This window comes from Chamaea fasciata, unplaced genomic scaffold (assembly GCF_029207755.1).
Source record: "Chamaea fasciata isolate MVZ Bird 193981 ecotype frontalis unplaced genomic scaffold, bChaFas1.0.hap1 SCAF_8, whole genome shotgun sequence".
NCBI classification, from domain to species: domain Eukaryota; kingdom Metazoa; phylum Chordata; class Aves; order Passeriformes; family Sylviidae; genus Chamaea; species Chamaea fasciata.
Window position 1 is genome coordinate 6,694,781 of NW_027094093.1, and position 18,882 is coordinate 6,713,662.

At 40.7% G+C, this 18,882-nt stretch overlaps 1 protein-coding gene across 1 annotated transcript in view; it reads left to right on the plus strand.

The window, feature by feature from the left end:
- ZNF804A (zinc finger protein 804A) overlaps nucleotides 1–18,882 on the plus strand; it is a 148,422-nt gene that overhangs the window by 50,940 nt on the left and 78,600 nt on the right. The gene's annotated exons all lie outside the window — the stretch shown is intronic.

Below are 18,882 nucleotides of genomic sequence, written 5' to 3' on the forward strand. Positions count from 1 at the left end.
CAGGCAGAGTGAGGCTCTCAGAGTGGGATCTCAGTGAGCCAGAGGAGTGCTTGACTGATTCCTTATGAAGCACAGCCACCTGGAGCTCTAGGGTCAGGTCCCCTCCAGGAGAAAGAGCAGGGATGATCCAAAGCCTCTCACATCCTGCTGCATCCTGTGAGCAGAGACAGCTGGGGTTTGTGACACCTGAGATGTGACTGTGTCCCAAAATGCCTCCTGGCAAATGAGTCTTCTTGGTGGGAAGGGCAGAGGGGAGGCAAATTCGTTACTTCTTAAAGAGTTTTGGGATAACGGAGAAAAGAAGTTGTGCAGTGATACCAGGATTGTGCCTGGAGAGCAAACCTGAGGCACCTGGGAGGCATTATTGTTGGAAACTGGGTAGTGGTTTTTAACACTTGCTTTAACACTTGTTGGTTGTGCTTCCCATTTGATCTCATTCCCTGTGGAGAGTCAGCACTAGTGTCTCAGAACAGCAATAGAAACTAAAGCTGAATGACACATTGTAGAAAAAAATCCCCTAGTTACTGCCAAAATCGCCCTCAAGAGCCAAATTAATCTGCATATTTGTAACCTGAGCCGTATCAAAAGTCCAGATGTAGGCATTAGTAACAGGCACGATGTGTCTCTGTCAGGTTGGCCTTCCTTGTATTCGTAGATACATGTATTTAATGTCTCACAGCCTGTGTGTAGTTTTTAGTAGCTAGCTATAAGTTAATAAAACTCCCCCACACTAAGCAGTTATTTTATTAAATAGCTGAACACTTGGTACATGATGGACTAATTAAGATGAAGAATCAGGAACCTGATTACTGAGAAAGGTAAAATTGCCTTGTGCTTTGTGATTCAGAAATAGAGGTGAAATCAGAAAACCCCAGTTCAGTGCTGTCATGTAATTTGCCTGGGTGGAGGGGCAGATGCAGGTGGAATTAAGGAGAACTGTGTAGCAGGGCAGAAAAGGGGATTTTACACAAAGACTGCAGAGCCTACCGTGGCAGGAAGCAGATGAATGCTGTGAAGGACTCAAGAAACTCCAGAAATGCTGCGAGCCCTCGAGTCTGTTGTTTCTCAGGGAACCATTCCAAGTGATCCAGTGCAGCCAAGGAGAGGCTGCTAACCGTGCACTTGACCTTGCAAACCCGAGAGTGAGCCAATTGCTGAGTGCCTGGAGTAACCAGCAGGGAAAGAGGAGGCTTGGTGGAGGGATGGCTCCTCCAAGAGTCAGTGTGCATCAAGTCCTCAAGTGAAGTAACTTCAGCCCACTCAGCACTGAGCTTGTGTGGATGAGGTGTGCTGAGCTGGTTTGAGGTGCCACAGGAGGGCCACTTTAATTTTTAAATTTTAATTAAAAATTAAATTTAATTTTTTTTAAATTTTTATCCTTTATAAACTGTGCAAATCCCAAATTCTGGCACTCCTCAAGTCAAGCCTCAGATGTCAGAATCTGCCCTGCAGATTTTGCGGAGTCAGACTCCCCATAAATTCAGTTCCTGGAGAGTGTGTTTACATTGTAGGAGGAGTTAGAGTACACACCATGCTTCTTATACCATAGTTCTGTACTCTGAATGTTTTTGGTAATTTTACTTTATTTTGGAAAGACGCTGGCTGTGGCTGAATATATAAAATTCCTGAATTGCACTGGCAGTCTTCTGATGAATTATTAGTGCGAAATGAAAAATTTACCACTGGCATAATTTAGTGTAATATTGTCTTTTATTGGTACCATTATTAACGTTCTTAGAGTTGCTGGAAGACCTATATCCAAAGTTTTTATCCTCTTTAGAAAAAGGGCAGTTAATTCCTTTGTGCTCAGTGAAGTAGGGACATCTGCAAATTACAGCTCTGGCACATAATTGCATGTTTTGAGTAGCGCACTGAATGCGAGTAGAAATACAAACTATGTGTGGTGATAAATATATCATCCAAGTCCTGCAAAATAAGCTGACTTTTGTTATTGCCTTCTTAATTGCAAACAGCATAATTGAACTATTTCTTCTGTTCAAGCTTTTCAGTTCTCTTTTCAGCTTGAAGTGAAATTTGAGGACGGAGAAGAGCCAGCATTGGGGCTCTTCTTTTGCCCAAATGGAGTTACTACCGAAGTGTTCCTTGCTCATCCGCATCCTTCAAAACCAAAATCACAAGTATTATTGCAGCACTTGTGCTAGCTTTTAGGGGTTTGTAAACCTGGGTGTTTTCTGTTGTAGTTTCTACTGCGGGACAAATTTCAATAGAATGTTAACAGAGATGTTTGTATTGATAGATTTATATCACTCCGTAGAGCTAAAATACCTGTAGAAAATTATTAAATTAGAAATAAAATGAATTGAAAAATACTTGGTAGCTGAAAGTACAATTAAAACTATTTGGATTTTAGTGCTTCTGTAATACTGTCTGCATATACACAGCACACCTAAGGATGCTGCATGTTGGGTTTTTCTAGGAGAAAACTGTGAGAATATGGGGGCGGTGCATTTGTTTGTAAGGACTTGGCAATATTAAAAAGCAAGCTTTTCTTTTTAACTCCTCTATTTTGAGCTCAGAACACAAGGGGTTTGAAATTTGGCTTTCCTTGAATTATTTATGATGTGGAACTGCTAGACAGTGTGCTTTAAAAGTTAGTGATAAGCCAGAACAAAAGTGGCTGTGGTGTCGCTTTGTCGGCACATCTGCATTTCTAAAGATTAGGCAGAATTTGATAACAGACTAAAGATTGTTTCATTCTTTGAGACTTCCTTCTCTTCATCTACGCAGCATTTCTGGAGCTGGTATCCATGGCAATTCACAAGGGTGATTTAGGAGCCAGACTTGAAAAGGTCTCTGAGAGTTCTGATTCTAACATACTTAACAACATTGCTTTGGGAGTTCATTTATTGATGTGAGCTGTTGTCAGCAGTGTATTTCAAATTTCCCCCCTCCATTGCTCACAGAATATTTAGTTCTGTGGATTTTGGTTCCATTTTTGTGACAAGTCTGAAATCCAAATGCATCTGGATTACACCTGAACGTTTTTACAGCTTAGAGCAAAACAGGAGTTGGGATTTAAGTGAGCTGTAGTGGCTAAGGATGGTGATTTAGACTCTCAGTGATCTTTTAGTTATGGAGGATCGCTTTGTGAAGTTTGATAAATTGACTCATAACAATATTTAAATTCTGAGCATCTTCAAAGTTGGGGTGTACTAAATCTTGACTGAGAAGGAGGAAGGATCACACAGGACAAAAACTTCCTAATGGCATTTGAATTTTCAGGTACCTGAGGAGCTAGGAGCCGTCGGTGTGAGCCAAATCCAAGGATTACGATTTACTGAGTCATTATCTCCTCAATACTGTCTTTTCTTAAAAAAGGATTTATTTTTCTTTTGCTTGGAAGTGTTATGAGCTTCTGTGCTGTTCTAACACATTTCTGAGACATTCCTTTAGCCTAACTCAATGATATTTTGGTTTGATCAATAGGTCTGTGTTGCTGTGAAGTTGTATTTATTCTCTATTTGAGTTTTCATTAGGTACAGGAAATATCAGTTGTTTTTTCACTATTGTTCTCTCAGCCATGGGTTTATTCCTTCATTTCCTCTTTCTTGAATTCCAAGCTCCCTTGGGAGCTTGTCTTATGATTTAGCAGCCTGAGGGAAATAAATAGATGTCTGAGCTGAGCTTGTTAACTTCTTTACTTGATATGAAACGTACTTTGAAGAAAATTTGTGATTTCTACTTTGATTATTATATTTGGTACTTTTAATATACATTAAATATTTAAGTTAGAGTTATTTTAAGCTATTGGCAGAGTTGTACCATGGTCTAAACTTGATCAGAAAATTTAATACTGAAATTTTTAGACGCAATAGAAGGAGTAGTATTTCCTGGATGCAGTAGGTCATAGTCCTTTGGCTTTTCTAATGCTTAGAAATTGTGTTGTTGCACGTGTAATTTGCTGCAGATGGATTGAACATCTAAGGATATTTTTTATATATGGTGAAATAAATTTTCTTGAGGAACATCGTTGCAAGCGTAGCAAACTCATTCAGTTTTAAATTCTTCCACCAAATCTAGGGAGACTAAGATTTGCCCTCTAACTGAAGAATTCAATACAGAATTTTTTTTTCTCTTACCTTTCCTGTATACGTTTTTTGTCTTCTCTGTTTTCATAGTCTGTCAAAGTCTGTCGCACTCACTTAACATCCACACATCACAGACTGTAAATCACAATTGAATTTTCCCCTCAGAGAAGCTGATGGACGACATTTTGATTGCAAATACTTAACTGTTAGTTAAAAATAGATGGATTCATTCTGGAATCTCCAGCTATGGCACTGGTTTTTTTTTCATTAAAAAAAAAAAAAAGAGCCCACAAATGGTTTCTTTTGGAAGCTGATCAGTCCTGGAAGTGAATCACAGGATGGCTGAGGACTTGGTGCAATCCTCCTTTGGCCTGCTGGCTGTCATACAGCCCAGGGTGCTGACACACCTTGGGGTGTGAGGACAAGCTTGGTGACCACCAGGTTTTCCCTTTGGAAAGTCGTAAGGAGTTTCCCATTGCCTCTGTCTAGACTTTATGGTAGAGCATACCCAGTGCTCTTCTCACTGTAGCCAACAGAAAGCAAGAACAGCCCTTCAGTCCAACAGAGTATGAGCAAAAGTTTAGGAAATAAGGATGCATCGGACTCTGGGGAGTGACACAGCTTGCAGAGGTCTTGGAGTTCTCTGGAGTCAGCGGACGTGAGCATTCCTTGCTCAGCTTCTAAACAAAGATTCTTTAGGAATTGCACTGTTTGGCAAAGGTAAGGGAACAGAGAGAGATGCAGGGAAGATGGGGTTTGTGGAGATTGTTCCTGGCGTGGTTAGATGTGGTGGGCCAGTGAGTAATCTAAATGCATCCTTAGCATGGCTTGGTGACATTTGCCTTTTCCATCAGGTTATTCAAGTGACATTTCTTGTACAGGTTAGCAAGCCATTAACCTGCCCAGTTGTTGAAAGCAGGTTGGTTTTTGTTAAAGTGGTTCGAGCTATAAAATATTTTGTAGACATAATTGATTATTCTAAACATTTACTTGGCTGCGTTTTGGTATGTTTTGGTGTGTTTTGACAGTTAAGCTTTATGTGTATTTTTTCAGTACTCTGCTATTAAAGAAATCTCACTTTCGTGGATAAATATTTCATTGATTTCCAAGTCATGCAGATTTTCTTGGCTTCTGAAAACGAAGCATTTTTCTATATTGCATTTTCATTGATTCTTTTAATGACTTTTAGTTACTCTTTTTTTTTTTTTCTAATACATTACGTGGTCCAACAAAGCACTTCCAACATTAAAAGTAGCCCTGTGTTCCCTGGAGGTGCTTCTTCATGTAAACCCATGCTAAGTGTTTAGGCTGAAAAAAACCCTGTAACTGGCCCCCTGCCTGAAAAATGATGAAAACTTTATGAAAAAAGGGTACAGAAAATGTAAAAAATGCTTTTCTTGACTATTTAAAAAATAATTTTGACATGCTGCTGTGTTTAGAGAGTATCTGTGTGAGCTGCAGCATCTCTGATTGCAGGCTTAAAACTTGATGGATTTTTGTCTTGGGATCAGTAAAAACCTGAGTAGAAAGTTTAGGAGATTTTCTCTTCTGTAGCAAATAATTCTTTTCCACCACTAGGCTTTACATAACTGTTTGTGCAGTTTAGCTCTGATTTCAGGTGGAGGTTTTATTCCTGTTAACCTATAATTTGCCTAAAATAATCCCTAATGCTGTCCAAATATCCGATTTTATTTAGGACTAATTAAAACACGATTAGAAGCTGATAGCTATGCTGAGAAAATGTCTATTTGTCACTTGTGGACTCAACAGAATCGTAAATGCATGTTTTTGCCACTTAGCATTAATATTACTCTACAGACAATTTAGACATTGTGAAGCCATTCAAAACTGCTCTACTAGACTGACTTATTAAAAACATGTTGTCTAATTCAACAGCTCATTGCTTTAAGCAAACCAGCTGGTGTGGCACAGAGCTAAAAAAGAAACCCCAAACCAATGAAAGATTAATCTGTTGGGCAGAGTTGGTTGTTTTATTACAGGAGATTTTTGGCAGGAAGGGAAGCGTAGCTTTTATTTTCTGCTAATCAGAACAGTAACAAGTTTGTTGCAGTTGCTTTTACACTGCTTTGGTGAGTAGATGTAGAAGATCTCTGGCCTCTGAAGGAATTGGAGAGCTTACAAGGGTCTTGGGAACAGGTGTTGATTTGGGCTTTAGTACATTCAGCCTGTGCCTTTCCCAGTTGTTGCACCCCTGTTGGAGGATGGAGGATAACCATAGCCCTGTCCTGAGCGGCTGTCGTGGTAGTGATGGGATTTCCCTACCTGGTGTTAATGTGATAAGCAGGGATATGCCTGGGACTGGAGCTTCAGGTAGCCAGTGTAATCCTTGCAGAATGAATCAGAATTCAACAGGCATGTGCCCAGTAAATGAGGAGGATTGTGCAGGTGCTGAAGACTACAAAGCAGTATCAAAATACTTGGAGAAGGTGGGGTAGTTATTTGGATTATGCTGGTTGCTTTGAGGTTATTGGAGTCTGCACTGAGGATGACTTTCTGGGTTAATTTCCCCGCAACTTATGAGCAATATGAGTAACTTTGACATCTAAATAAATACCATAGTGGTTTTCCGTGCTGGAGGACAGGAAGGTTCTGTTGTTCCACAGATTCAGATGCTGAAGCTGTGATGTCTTCCAAAAGCAAGTCATAGAATCACCAGTGCTCTGGGTTGGTAGGGACTATAAAACTTGTTCCACTTCCTCTGCCATGGGCAGGGACACCTTCCACTATCCCAGGTTGCTCCAAGTCCCATCCAATCCGGCCTTGGACACTTCCAGGGATGGGACAGCCACAGCTTCTCTGGGCACCCTGTACCAGGGCCTCAGCACCCTCACAGGGGAGAATTTCTTCCTAATACCTCATCTAAACCAACTCTGTCAGTGTCAAGTCACTCCCCCTAGTCCTGCCACTGCATGTCCATGCAAAATGTCCCTCTCCAGCTCTCTTGTAGCCCCTTTCGGCACTGGGAGGCTGCAGTGTATGGTCACCCTGGAGCCTTCACTTCTCCAGGCTGAACAGCCCTGACTTTCTCAGCCTTTTCGTACAGCAGAGGTGCTGTACACCCCTCTGAACACCTTTGTGGCCCCCTCTGGACTGGCTCCAACAGGTCCATGTCCCTGCTGTGCTGGGGTCCCAGAGCTGGATGCAGCAGTGCAGGTGGGGTCTGAGCAGAGGGGCAGAATCCACTCCCTCAGCCTTCTGGTCACTCTTGATGCGCCCCAGGATATGATTACTTGGGTCAGTTCATGTGGCCTGTTGAAATCTCTCTGGACTAAAAGACTGTGAAGGAGTAGGTCTCATTTATGGAAAATGGTGGTGGCTACTGTAGAAGCTACAAGCTTCTTTTGTAAAACCTATGCATGTCCCTGTGAAGAGCTCAGAGATTTTAGGAGGAATCTATCCACATGACTCAGCCAGACTTCAGTGTAATAGTAGCAGGTTGTTAATCCTGAGCAATGACAGAAACTTGAATTTTGTAGTGCATTCACAATGGACATTTTTAGTAAACTAAATCCATTTATCCACCGAGCCTTCTGGGAAGTGTATCTGTGACCTGAGGACTGTGCTCTGTATATGCCTCACATTTCTGATGTGGGTTTGTTTTGGGGTTGTTTGTTTTGAATGTTTCCTTTTCTTCCAGAGATAATGAATTTCTCCTACATCTGCTTTTTTGGAATTATTTTTCTTGACACTTTCTGTGTCATTAGTAATATGTTTCCGGTTTCTTTTCCCTGAATTTACTCTCGAATGGCAAATGTTTGTTAAAGCTAATAATTGTCTGCATGCAAACAGGAAAATAAACCATTAATCTTAGCAAAGCATATTTACATCTGTGGGCAGTACCTCTGATTAATTAGTGTATTTTGAAGTAAGTTTTCATTGTGCTCTCCCTAGAAAGGTGGCTGTGTACCTACAATCCCTCCCGGCTTCATGTTACGGGAAGCGCCTTGACTGTCAGTATTGCGTGGCCGCTGCTCTTCCTTTGTAATGCTTTACAGTTCTCTCATGGGCTGTGTGAGTTGAACGCTTAAAAGTTGCTTTTACAGAATGGATAACCTGTTGTCATGAAAAATCTAATTTAAAAATATTAAGTAGATGTGAATGTTGTCCATGAAATTAACAATTAGACTGGAATCTTGCCAGCATCCCTCTCACGGGGTCTGAACCAGACACTTGTGATGGAAGAAACATACAGAAGCAAAAAATCATTTTATTATGTTCTTCAAGAGTCTATTAGTGCTTTAGTGGGCATTCTCATGCTGCTTTTGTAGGAGGAGAAGGAAAATTATTACTCTCTGGAATTATTCAGCATTGTGGTTTTTGATGTGAAATAGGGGAGGTTAAACACCATTCTTAGTCTGGAACCTGCACAGGCATCTGTGTTTGTACACACTTGTGTCCCTTCAAATTGTTCTGTCTGCCTCAAAAAATACTGCCACGTACTCTATTTGTCTTGCAGAAATGAAATTTTCTCTAATGTCCAACATCATGAAAAATTTGATTAAATATCTTAGGATGGATTTGTCTTTCAAATGTTTGCTATCATTTTCAATTATGATGACTTGTAACATCAGGCAGAGACATCACCTTCATTGTTTGTTTATTTTTCCCCCCCTTTTCACTTCCATGCCTCTCTCCTCTGTTCTGCTTCCATTTCTATTGTGGTATGATAAACATATCCATGCTCATTATTGGAGCTCTGATCTGAGCAAGTGAGTATAAATTTCCCTTTGGCTGAGATTTTGGGTTGATTAACTTAGTCATAAAGGAAGAAGGCCAAATTGCCCTCTACATTTCCTGGATGTCTGATGGGAGTGCAGTCATTATAGCATCATAATTACACTGCAGAAGAACATATTTGGTACTTTCCATATGAACCTGCCTTGACAGAATCAGGGCTGTGCTCTGCTTTTCTTGTTTATGCCCGTATCCCATTTTCTCAACAAGAAGCAAAGAAATCACAAGGCTGTCTTGGTCAGTGCTGCTGATTGCAGAGATGCGTGCAATTTGAAGGGAAAAAAGTCAGTATTATGGATAAAATTAGCCAGGGGATAACTTTTCTTGGCCAAGTGTGGTTCAAAGTTGGCGTCAGAAAGTGGCCCAGGGCTTTGAGACTCTGCAGTGTTAAAATTCCCTCTGTAAATCCAGTCTGCTGGTTACTGAATCCCTGCCTCTCAGGTACCCATAAAAGCTCCACTTACTGACTTTTTCTCAGGGCAAATTTGGCAACTTTTAGGTTTCAGTGCTGAGCTATAATAAATGTGTTCTGCAGCTTTCACTGATTGCTGAGTGTCTGCTCCCAGTGGGATCACTTCTGAAATATTTGGGAGTATCAGCCGGTGTTCTACATTTCCTTGCGGGCTTATACCTTGGGCTATGTTGTTGTCTACAGATGTTAGCCCTTGGACATGTTAGATTAAAAACATCAAGTGAAAAAACCTGAGGAGTTTGGGGTTTAGTGCTGATAATTCAGGAATCAGTAGGGTGGTGAGGATGGCTGTGTTATTGCAGCTGCAGGTTCCTGAAGCTGATAAAGTACGCTCGCTGGGTTTTCATAGGGACTTCATAGTTTTGCAGAAGCTTCCTAATGGATTAGATTTGAAACCTGAACTGGGGGAATCTAGGATGTTAGCAAGTCTCCCAATTTTATATTTAACTCATGCTCTTGCTGGGGCTAATTTAGAGGTTCATAGAATTGTGAGAGGGGTTGGATTGGAGGGGACCTCAGAGATAACCTTGTTCCACACACTGCTGTGAGCAGGGACACCTTCCACTATCCCAGGTTGCTCCAAGCCCTGTCCAACCTGGCCTTGAACACTTCCAGGGATGGGGCAGCCACAGCTTCTCTGGGCAGCCTGTGCCAGGGCCTCAGCACCCTCACAGGGGAGAATTTCATCTTCGCTTCCGATCTAAACCTACTATCTTTCAGTTTGAAGCCGTTCCCTCTTGTTCTGTCACCCTGTAAAAAATCCTCCTCCAGCCTTCTTGTAGTTCATCTTTAGATTTTGGAAGATAGATGTTTTATTTTTTTGGTGTTTTTGTTTTTTTTTTTTTTTTTAAAGTATTTGTCATTCCCCAATTCTGGTACATAAAGGAAACCGTAAGGCTTTCTCCACCTTCCTTTCCACTTCCCAGAGAACCCTGCCATCCTCCTGAAACTTTGAGGGTTGCAAATTTAATTTAAATCAGACAAATTTAATGGGTGTTACGTTTCAAATATCTGCTGGTATGTGTTTGCAAACCTGTGTGCCTAGAAATGTACACTCCCACACTGTGACATTGACTTTTCTTCTCTATAAATACGTCTTCAACCATGTGTAGTACAACAACATAGGCATAAATGTGTGTGTATGTGTGTCTGCTTATATACACGTGTGCATCCCTATTCCTGAAATTAAATATAAAGTCAAGGTTCCCTTCTAAAAAAATTAAGGTTCTTCTGAAAGTTTTGTGATTTGCCAAAAGATAGGGAAGTTCAGATGCTAATTACCTCAAAAAGTTAATGGTCTGCATTTGTGGACACTCTATTCTTGGACCTTCTGAAATTATTGCAGTATAAGGGAAATGAGCAGTATTTTTAGAAGCATTCTATAAAGTTCCATTAAGTAGATTATTATGCTTTTAAAATATGATTTTTGCCCTTTTTTAAAAATTTTATTTCGTCCCTTGACTTCAAGAAGCCTTTCTTCAGACTCAGCAGTTGGTAACATTTAATTTTCTGTCATTTAATGTCTTCAGAGATGTGTTGACATTTCTGCTTTTCAGAATAGCATTTGTACTTCCTGTCATCAGCCTGTGTGTTATAAAGCACCGTATTAACCTTTCTAGCACATTTAGGTGTTACACAAAAGACACTTTTTATGGAATACTATGCTACTCATTAAATAAGTAGTGCATATTGTATGAAAGAGTTGTCTGAACACTAAACTTCAATCAAGACAACCATGGGTGTATATATTAATAGTTTCAGGGTACAGCATATAATTTAAAGAAGCTCTTGTTTGCCTTTAGGAAAAAGACCCCCAAAACCAGTCTCTGAACTGAACAGACAGTGTTTGCCTCCCTTGACCTCTCACAGTTTTGTAAAGGTTTTGGTCTTGGATTGAAAGAGCCAGCAAACACCTAAAGGAAGTGATGGGAGAGAAGAAAAAAGTTCACGTGCAAGGCTTCTCACCAAATCTCACTTAATCATGACAGATGGCTCTGATGTGTGAGTAGTCAGAAATAGCAAGGGGATAGGTTTAACTGAGGGCAACACTTGTCCTAAAATGTCAGTAGCTGTGTGCTGGGTTTGGTAACCACAGGATATTATTTGTCACGGGGCTTCGTGTATTTTTATAGCCATAGTACCAGAAACTGTCCAAGTATATTCAATCTCTGCTTATCTCTGCTTACTCCAAGCTTATTACAAAGTGTGAGTAAGGACTTTGCTATGAGGAATAGTTCCAGCTTTGTGGGAGTGTGTGCTGAAGTGATGGAAGGCACCTGGAGCTGGTGCATCTGCACAGAGCTTTAAAGGTTGAGGTGTTTAAGTGTTGAAATCCCAGGTCAGGTCCCCAAAGCAGTAGCAGTGCAGCAGTTTCGTGCTGCTTTCAGCTGCAGATTCTTGGAGCAGAGGTGATGAGTGCAGATACTGAGGCACTGGAAGCAAGCTCCACTGCTCCAGGTTTCAGAGCAGATTTGGCTGGCAGCAGGTCAGATGGAAATTGCTGATGGAAATTCAGAGGAGACTTACCCTGTTGTTGTCTTTCACTCTTTATATGAGCTCTTTTAAAGTTCCTGCATTTTTAATTTGTGGCAGCCAGCTGAGAATGCTAATGACACTATCTGATGGTGATCAGTGACTTTTTCACGTGTCCTTCTAATCATAACCTTAAAGTGATTCATAAACTCCAAACACTACACTGGCTTTTAGTTCACTAGGCAGTTAATGCTCTAATACATCTGGAGAATAAAAATCCAGCAATCAACCTTTATTCCTGTAATTGTATGACGAAAACAAAGTTAGTGACACGAGGGAAAGAGACTAGTAGAGTCACAGTGTTTGTTAGGCTAGAAAAATAATTAGCAGGATTTATTCTAAACTGAAACCATAGCTGAGAAATATTTGGGAAACAATATGCAAAGAGGATGAATAAGGGATAAATGTGATTTTTAAAATGGATGTTCACAAGTTTAGACAAGTGAATGGTTCTGAACTCTGGTTCTTTATTCAAGTCATGTTGAGAAAAGGTCAAGCTTAAGGTGAATCCAGGCTGGGGGGAGCTCTGAGCAGCCTGGTCTAGTAAAAGCTGTCCCTGCCTGTGTGGCAGGGGGGCTGGAACTGGATGATCTTTAAGATCCCTTCCAACCCAACCCATTCCATGGTTCTATGACAATCTAATTCTCACATTGAAACTACAAGCTTACATTTTAATTTCTGTTCAGTAGGCAGAACTAGAATTTTCTGTCCAAATTCCTCTGGTTGTGGTCAGGAAGAAGCCTGACATAATGCACAACATTTATGTTTATTGACATAAAACCCTACCCTTTGTGTCACCTTGGGGTCAAAATGATCCTGTTAAACAAGTTGGTTTCAGTCCAAGAAAGCAACTTACTCTGAATGTTTGTACCCCAACTATTTGTTTCTAATCAGTGAAGGTCACAGGCCCCTAATTCTACTTTTGTCCAATTTCTTGATGCTTTTATGTGGCACAGAGGCATTTACCTGGTCCTGTTTTCTGTGGGACATAATCTGTCTTGTCTGAAGACATATCTACAATCACGTTCAGCAGCTGAGGAGAGATTTTGCCAGGATGTCACAGACGTTGGAGAAAGTGGATCATTGAGAAACTCTGAGTATAAAAATCTCCTCTGTGGCATACAGGAGTGGGCTTTGGATTTTGTAATAATAGGTGTGGCTGCAGGCTGCACACTAAGCTTTATTTTTAGGTCCCAGGTGGTTCTGAAAGCAAATGTCAGAGCCTTATTAAATGAGTTAACATTATTGTTCGGCAGAAAAAGTCAAGTGGATTTTTTTTGTTTGTTAGGGGAGTTTTAAAGAATATTTCTTTTTCCCCGTGTGATTTTGCTTCCCAATCTGGACAGGTTGGCTTCCTTGTGGAAATTTTGCCCACAGTCTGCCTCAGTCTTTGTTCTGGTTGCGAGGGGAAGATGCAGTGCTAGGTGTCATGGTTTTTCTGGGATGCAGTTTGAGAGAACCTGCCTCGGAGACTGCTCTGCAGAGTCCGGTAAATGATCCAACTATCCACTGATAGCTGGATCAGTTGGATCATTGGTTAATGATCCACTATGAAGTGCACACAACAGAAAATATTGAGCAGTACCAGGACAATTGTAGATGCTCTCTGAACGTTAGTCATGTTAGGGTGCCTCACACTGCCATGGTAAATCCAATCCCTCCCCACATCCTGGTTGCTCTATGGAACAGGCTCTCCATATGCTGTGGATCTTCTTTCTGCTGAGCATGGTGCATGTGGCTAGCAGCAGGAAAATAGGGGGGCTTGTTTGGTTTCTAAGAAAAGAGGAAGGAGAATTTTGTGATTTTGTTACGAAGAGTTTGTGAAAAAAACCCCCTTCATTTTTCAGGAAGCATACAAATGTCTGTGTATCTGTAGATACACAGATAAAAATGGTGGTTGAGAAAAGTCAATGAGTGAAGGCACTGTAATAAGGAATACAGCCTGGGAAAGTAATTTTGCAGTAAAATACTGTTCGGGGGGTTTTTTTGTATATCCATGCTGTCACTGTATTGGTGAATTGGTGCCCTCTCAGGATTCCTGATTGAGACAAAGTCAGTGTTGGACACAGGGCATTTGTAAGTGGAGAGAAAAGATGAGATAAGATAATCCATATTCATGGCCATGAATATTCATGGCATTGAATTTTTTGATTTGTAAGATGGAAGTATCCCAAATATAACTGTAGCATAGCTTTCACCGCTGAATGATGGATTTGATAGATTCCAATGGCTGGTACTGGGTATGGTTGACAGGTTGGGTCTTTTTTGATACATCAGTAAATACTGAGAAATCAAAAATTCGTGATTTTGCTTCTAGAACATCAGATCATATTGAGGTTTCAGATACTAAGGCAGTGAAACATCAGATTGTTGCTTTTAAACATGTGGGATACCCAGTGCTCAATGCTGCTGCAAATCCCTGATTTTTAGCTGAAAAAGGGGTTTCATGGCTCTTGTTGTCTACCTTTCCATGACTAAAAGCTTGTATTTTTTCATTTGTGCATATGAAAACCTAGCACTTAAGAACAATGAAGCACTTTTGTCAGATGTGGAGGATAAAAACACAGTGAAAACTGGAAAATGTGATTGCATTTCAAAATGCTAAAAGCAGTGAAAATGGAAATCGTCGTATTCATTCAATCTGAAGCCATTCCAAATTATGCAAATCATGCTAATTCAAACACCACTGATATTTAACTTCAGTTATAAATAGAAACACTTTGAATTTATTGAAAGATGAAAAATCCCACATCTTTAATGAACAATTATTATAAACATTGTCATCACTTTATCTTGAAGTTGCTTAAAAGGATTGTGGAGAAGCTTTTCCTCTTTGTTTTTTCTTTCTCCCTTTTAGATTTGTTGTTTCTTGCCTCCCTTAGCAGCTCCATGGTTTTTTGTTTTCTTGTGAATATTAGCACCTAACTGAAACCTAACTTACTATAAGACAAACCCAAGATTCCTAATAATTAAATGACTTAAAATTCAGATGCAAATTTGACCCAACATACTGTAAAAAACTTTAAGTATTCCTCAAATAAATTTTGTAAGACTCAGTGTTTTTGGCTTATGGATGCTGTAAGGCAGAAGGAAGGAAGCAAATCTTATAAAAGATGAGGCAGGTATTTTGCCTTTGTTTTCTTGCATGATTTTAAGGAGTTTAATGTTTCTGGAGGCATTTTTCTCCTGACAGAGGTGTTAGTGGATTACAGGATGTGCTAAACAAGACCAGAACAGCTGAGGAGGAATTGGAGTGCCCAGAGTTTAGACCTGATAAAGGATGGAATAGGCCTATCATAAAGTCAAACTTACTTTGTATTTGTCTTTAACAAGCACTGTTTATCTGTGTTTAATTAGGTAAGTTAATGACTTCGACCTCCTGGTATTTAGGGTACAGAGATAATAGTTTATAACAATTAATTTCCCTAACTCCTCCCTAGTGCCAAACAATTAGTCTTCAAAGGCAGCCTGTTTATCAAATTTGGTGATAGGAACTTGGAATGTAAGCCTCAGCATTTGAACCCTGTAAGTATATTTATTTATTTAACCTGGGAATGAGTGGTTTTCAGGGAGAAAGCATAAAGAATGCCATGTCATTTGGATGAGGGAGTCTAGGTAAGTGATCATGCCTTAAGGACACAAAGAATAATGTTAACACAGTGGTTTAGATCCTCTAGGGGAGCTGCCCCCTTTCCTTCCTGTGCTGGCAGAGCTGTGTTGCAGCAATTTCTGTCTGAATTAAGTCCTTAGGCAAAATCTTTAAGTTTCTCACTTGAGTGATGAGTAGCAACCACGAGAAAACAAATCCTCTGCTGTACAGATACTTTGAATAATAGACTGTGTTGTACAATGTGCCAGGTATGCTTAAATAGATGCTGAACTGGACTGAGTTTGTGGGCAAAGCTGGTGTCCAGCTAACCCCAGCACTTCTCCATCAGTCTTTTCCAGAGGAGCTGGTAACCAGTTCAGAATAGGCAGAAGCCTGTGTGAATAATAGCCCTGGGAAATCAGCAGCTCCATAGGCTGCTTGCCCTAAAAACCTGAATACTAATGCTGTACTGTGTTAATGTAGACATTCCTTCCCCCCTGTGCTTATCATTCCGGTGAGTGTCCTTCAGGGGAGAAGTGTTTTTTGGGGGGATCCCTGCCTTCCTGGCAGCTCACACATGACACACTTAACAGTGGGTTTGAGCTTGGTTTTGTTTGTTTTTCATACTTACCTGTGTGAAGTCATTTACGTGCTCAGGATGAGGCAGCTCCGTCTACAGAGTGCTTTTGCCTGGTCCTGAGCATCCTCTATACCAAGTGGAAATTATATGAGATTTACAGCTTTTAAAATTTTTAACCCACTAAGAAAATCATTAAGTGCCCTGCATTCTCCACTCAGAGTTGGTTAAATAAAATGACGCTAAGAGATGTCCTGTCATTTTCCACATTCAGGAATGGAATAATATATTATACTTTTATGTGCCAGAGTCTTTCATTGTAAGAAATACAAGATAGTCATGAAAATATATTGAAAGACTGAAAATAGTATTTCAGTCAAAGACTATGAAATATTAATTTGCTTTTTTTTTTTGTCAGGAATAGAATCCGCTGGTAATAGTTTGATCCTTCCCTTGGCTTTTTCTCAGTATCAGGCTAGAAATTGGTGTTGCATCCTGTTTTCTCTTCCCATAGTTTGGTATTGCATAATAAATGTTTTTGTGTAGTTCACTCAGTTTGTACACAAGTCCAGTGTGTGGATTCTGTCCTTTTGCTCTGTGAGGTCTGGCACTGCTGTTCTGAGGGGCTTCACTGGAGAGTGTAACTCTCTCCATGTGTGCTGTTTTTTCTACCTGTCTGCTTGTTCTAAACGGGTTATTTTTGCTAAATCACTTCTTGATCATTTCCCCTAAACAAAATTTACATCCCCCTGAAGTAACTTGAGGTGTTAGAATGTGCTGAGCTGGAAGGGAGGCACGTGGATCATGAGATTCCAACTCCTGGCCCTGCGCTGGACACCCCAGCAATCCTACCCTGTGCCTGAGAGCTTTTTCCAAATGCTTCTTGAACTCTGTCGGGCTGGGACTGTGACTGCTTCTACGATCTTTTTAGCACTATCTTACACTTTGTTTTGTTTGGAATTGAAATGGGTTTATTTTTTTTTTTTTTTTTTTTTTTTAAGTAGCATATTTGACCTGAAAAGCCTGGCTTTGGTTCTTGGAATAATGTTTTGTTTTCAAAGATTTTGGGAGATCTATTTTTTCCTTGTATTGAACTGAGTACACCCTCAGAATAATCTTTCTCTCACCTACCAACAACAACAAAAGAATGTATCCTCAATATTTTCTGGTCCCTCAAGGTACCTGCTTGATAATAACCCTCCCTGCAGTGCAAGGTCTGCACATCTTTGAGCTGAGCTGCCAAGTAGAGTTATATGTCTTCAAGTGCAAAAATTGAAGTTGAAATAACAAATTAGATTGTCTCAGACAAGAGGGCAATCAATGTTGGGAAACTGGGAGTATAACTTTCCTAACATAGCTCTAGTGATTTATGTTGGAAGGTGTAGGAGAAGGGAATACAGGTGACCTCAGCCCTGATCATTTACAGCTGTGTTAATTACCAGTCCAGCCTCACCCCAGATGAGTCACAGCTGTGTCCAATAAGGATGAATGAGATAAAAGAGGGCCTGAGCTGGTGAGGGAGGATCATCATGGAGGAGGAATCTTGAGAATCATGAAGCAGGATCCTGGGCAGAGAGAATCCCTGCAGTGAGGTGAGTCTGGGTGTGCAGTCAGAGCCTGTTGTTGGAACCTGCAGTCAGTCTGGCTGGGTAAAAGCCTGCAGTCAGAGGCTGCAAACTGATCCCTGCAGTCAGAGCTGAGCAGGAAATAAGCAGCAGTCAGAGGCTGCAGGGGAAACCTCCAGCAGGAGCTTGGTGCAGGCAGAGTCAGGGAATGGTTGGAGTCAGGATGGCTGAGCTGTGAAGAAGAATAAACCAGGGCCCTCTGCATGCTGTGGTAAACAAGAAGTCTGTGTCTGGGCTCATTTTTACTCTCTAATAAGAAGGATGTTGCAACAGGAAGGGAGGTGGATTTAAGAGAACATGCTGACATGCAGTATTGGTGCTTTAGCAGCAGGCGTGGGCTGATCCTCACTTTACAGTTTCCAGCTGCTCTGAGTTGGTCTACTCTACCACACACATGTCTGTCTTCTCCCTCCCAAGCACTATCATGAGCCTCTTTGTGACCATCTCTTGTGAGAACACCTCAGATGCACTAGAAGGAGTGTCATAAACTTAATGATGCTGTAAAAGGATGCTTTATAAAAGGATTTCTTCAGAGTGCATATTACTGATGATCCCTGCAGTTTAATACCATGCAGAAACTTGTTCTTAAGATGCTCAGACTCTTCAACATCAAAAATAGACTTAAGGGGAGAAGGTATTGAGGGAGATAGGACAACCTGTCAGCAGCCTCTTAACATATCTGGTGGGAAGTTCTAATTTACCATCAAAGTGGCAGCAACTCACTTGGTATGAAGTGCCAAGGAGACAGATGGCAATGTTGAAATATTCTCTGTTGTGCCTGTCATCAGGTCTAGTAAAAAGAGAACTCAGGAGCAACAACATGTTGTAGTAGAGTAAATAATACTTGCTACCACTTTTTTTATAGGGAGTGAGGTGGTTTGCTGGAAGCTGCTGATGTAAAGCTGAGCTGGATTCTTTAATATGGATGGAGAAGAAATATTAGGTAGAAAGGCAGGTTTATATTAGTCCTACTACCTTGGAGCAGATAAATTAAAATTTCATTCCTGTAGAAAAATATTAAGTTTAATGTTTAAGTTCAGAGGAAGCAAGGAGGGAAATAAGCCCCGAAGTGCTAGTGGGGATAACTCTGCTTTGGCACTGGGTGCCTGCCTCTCTGTCTTTGCTTTTTTGTCCCAGATTCGCATCTGGCTGATGCTCTGCTTGTGCTGTTATATTGGGCTTTAAAGGCAGCAGGCCCTGGTTCATTGTAAGAGGCTTTGTAAAAGTAACAGCGACAGGTGTAAAGTGTTAATTGGTCTATCACCCTTATCCCGGTGGGGAGA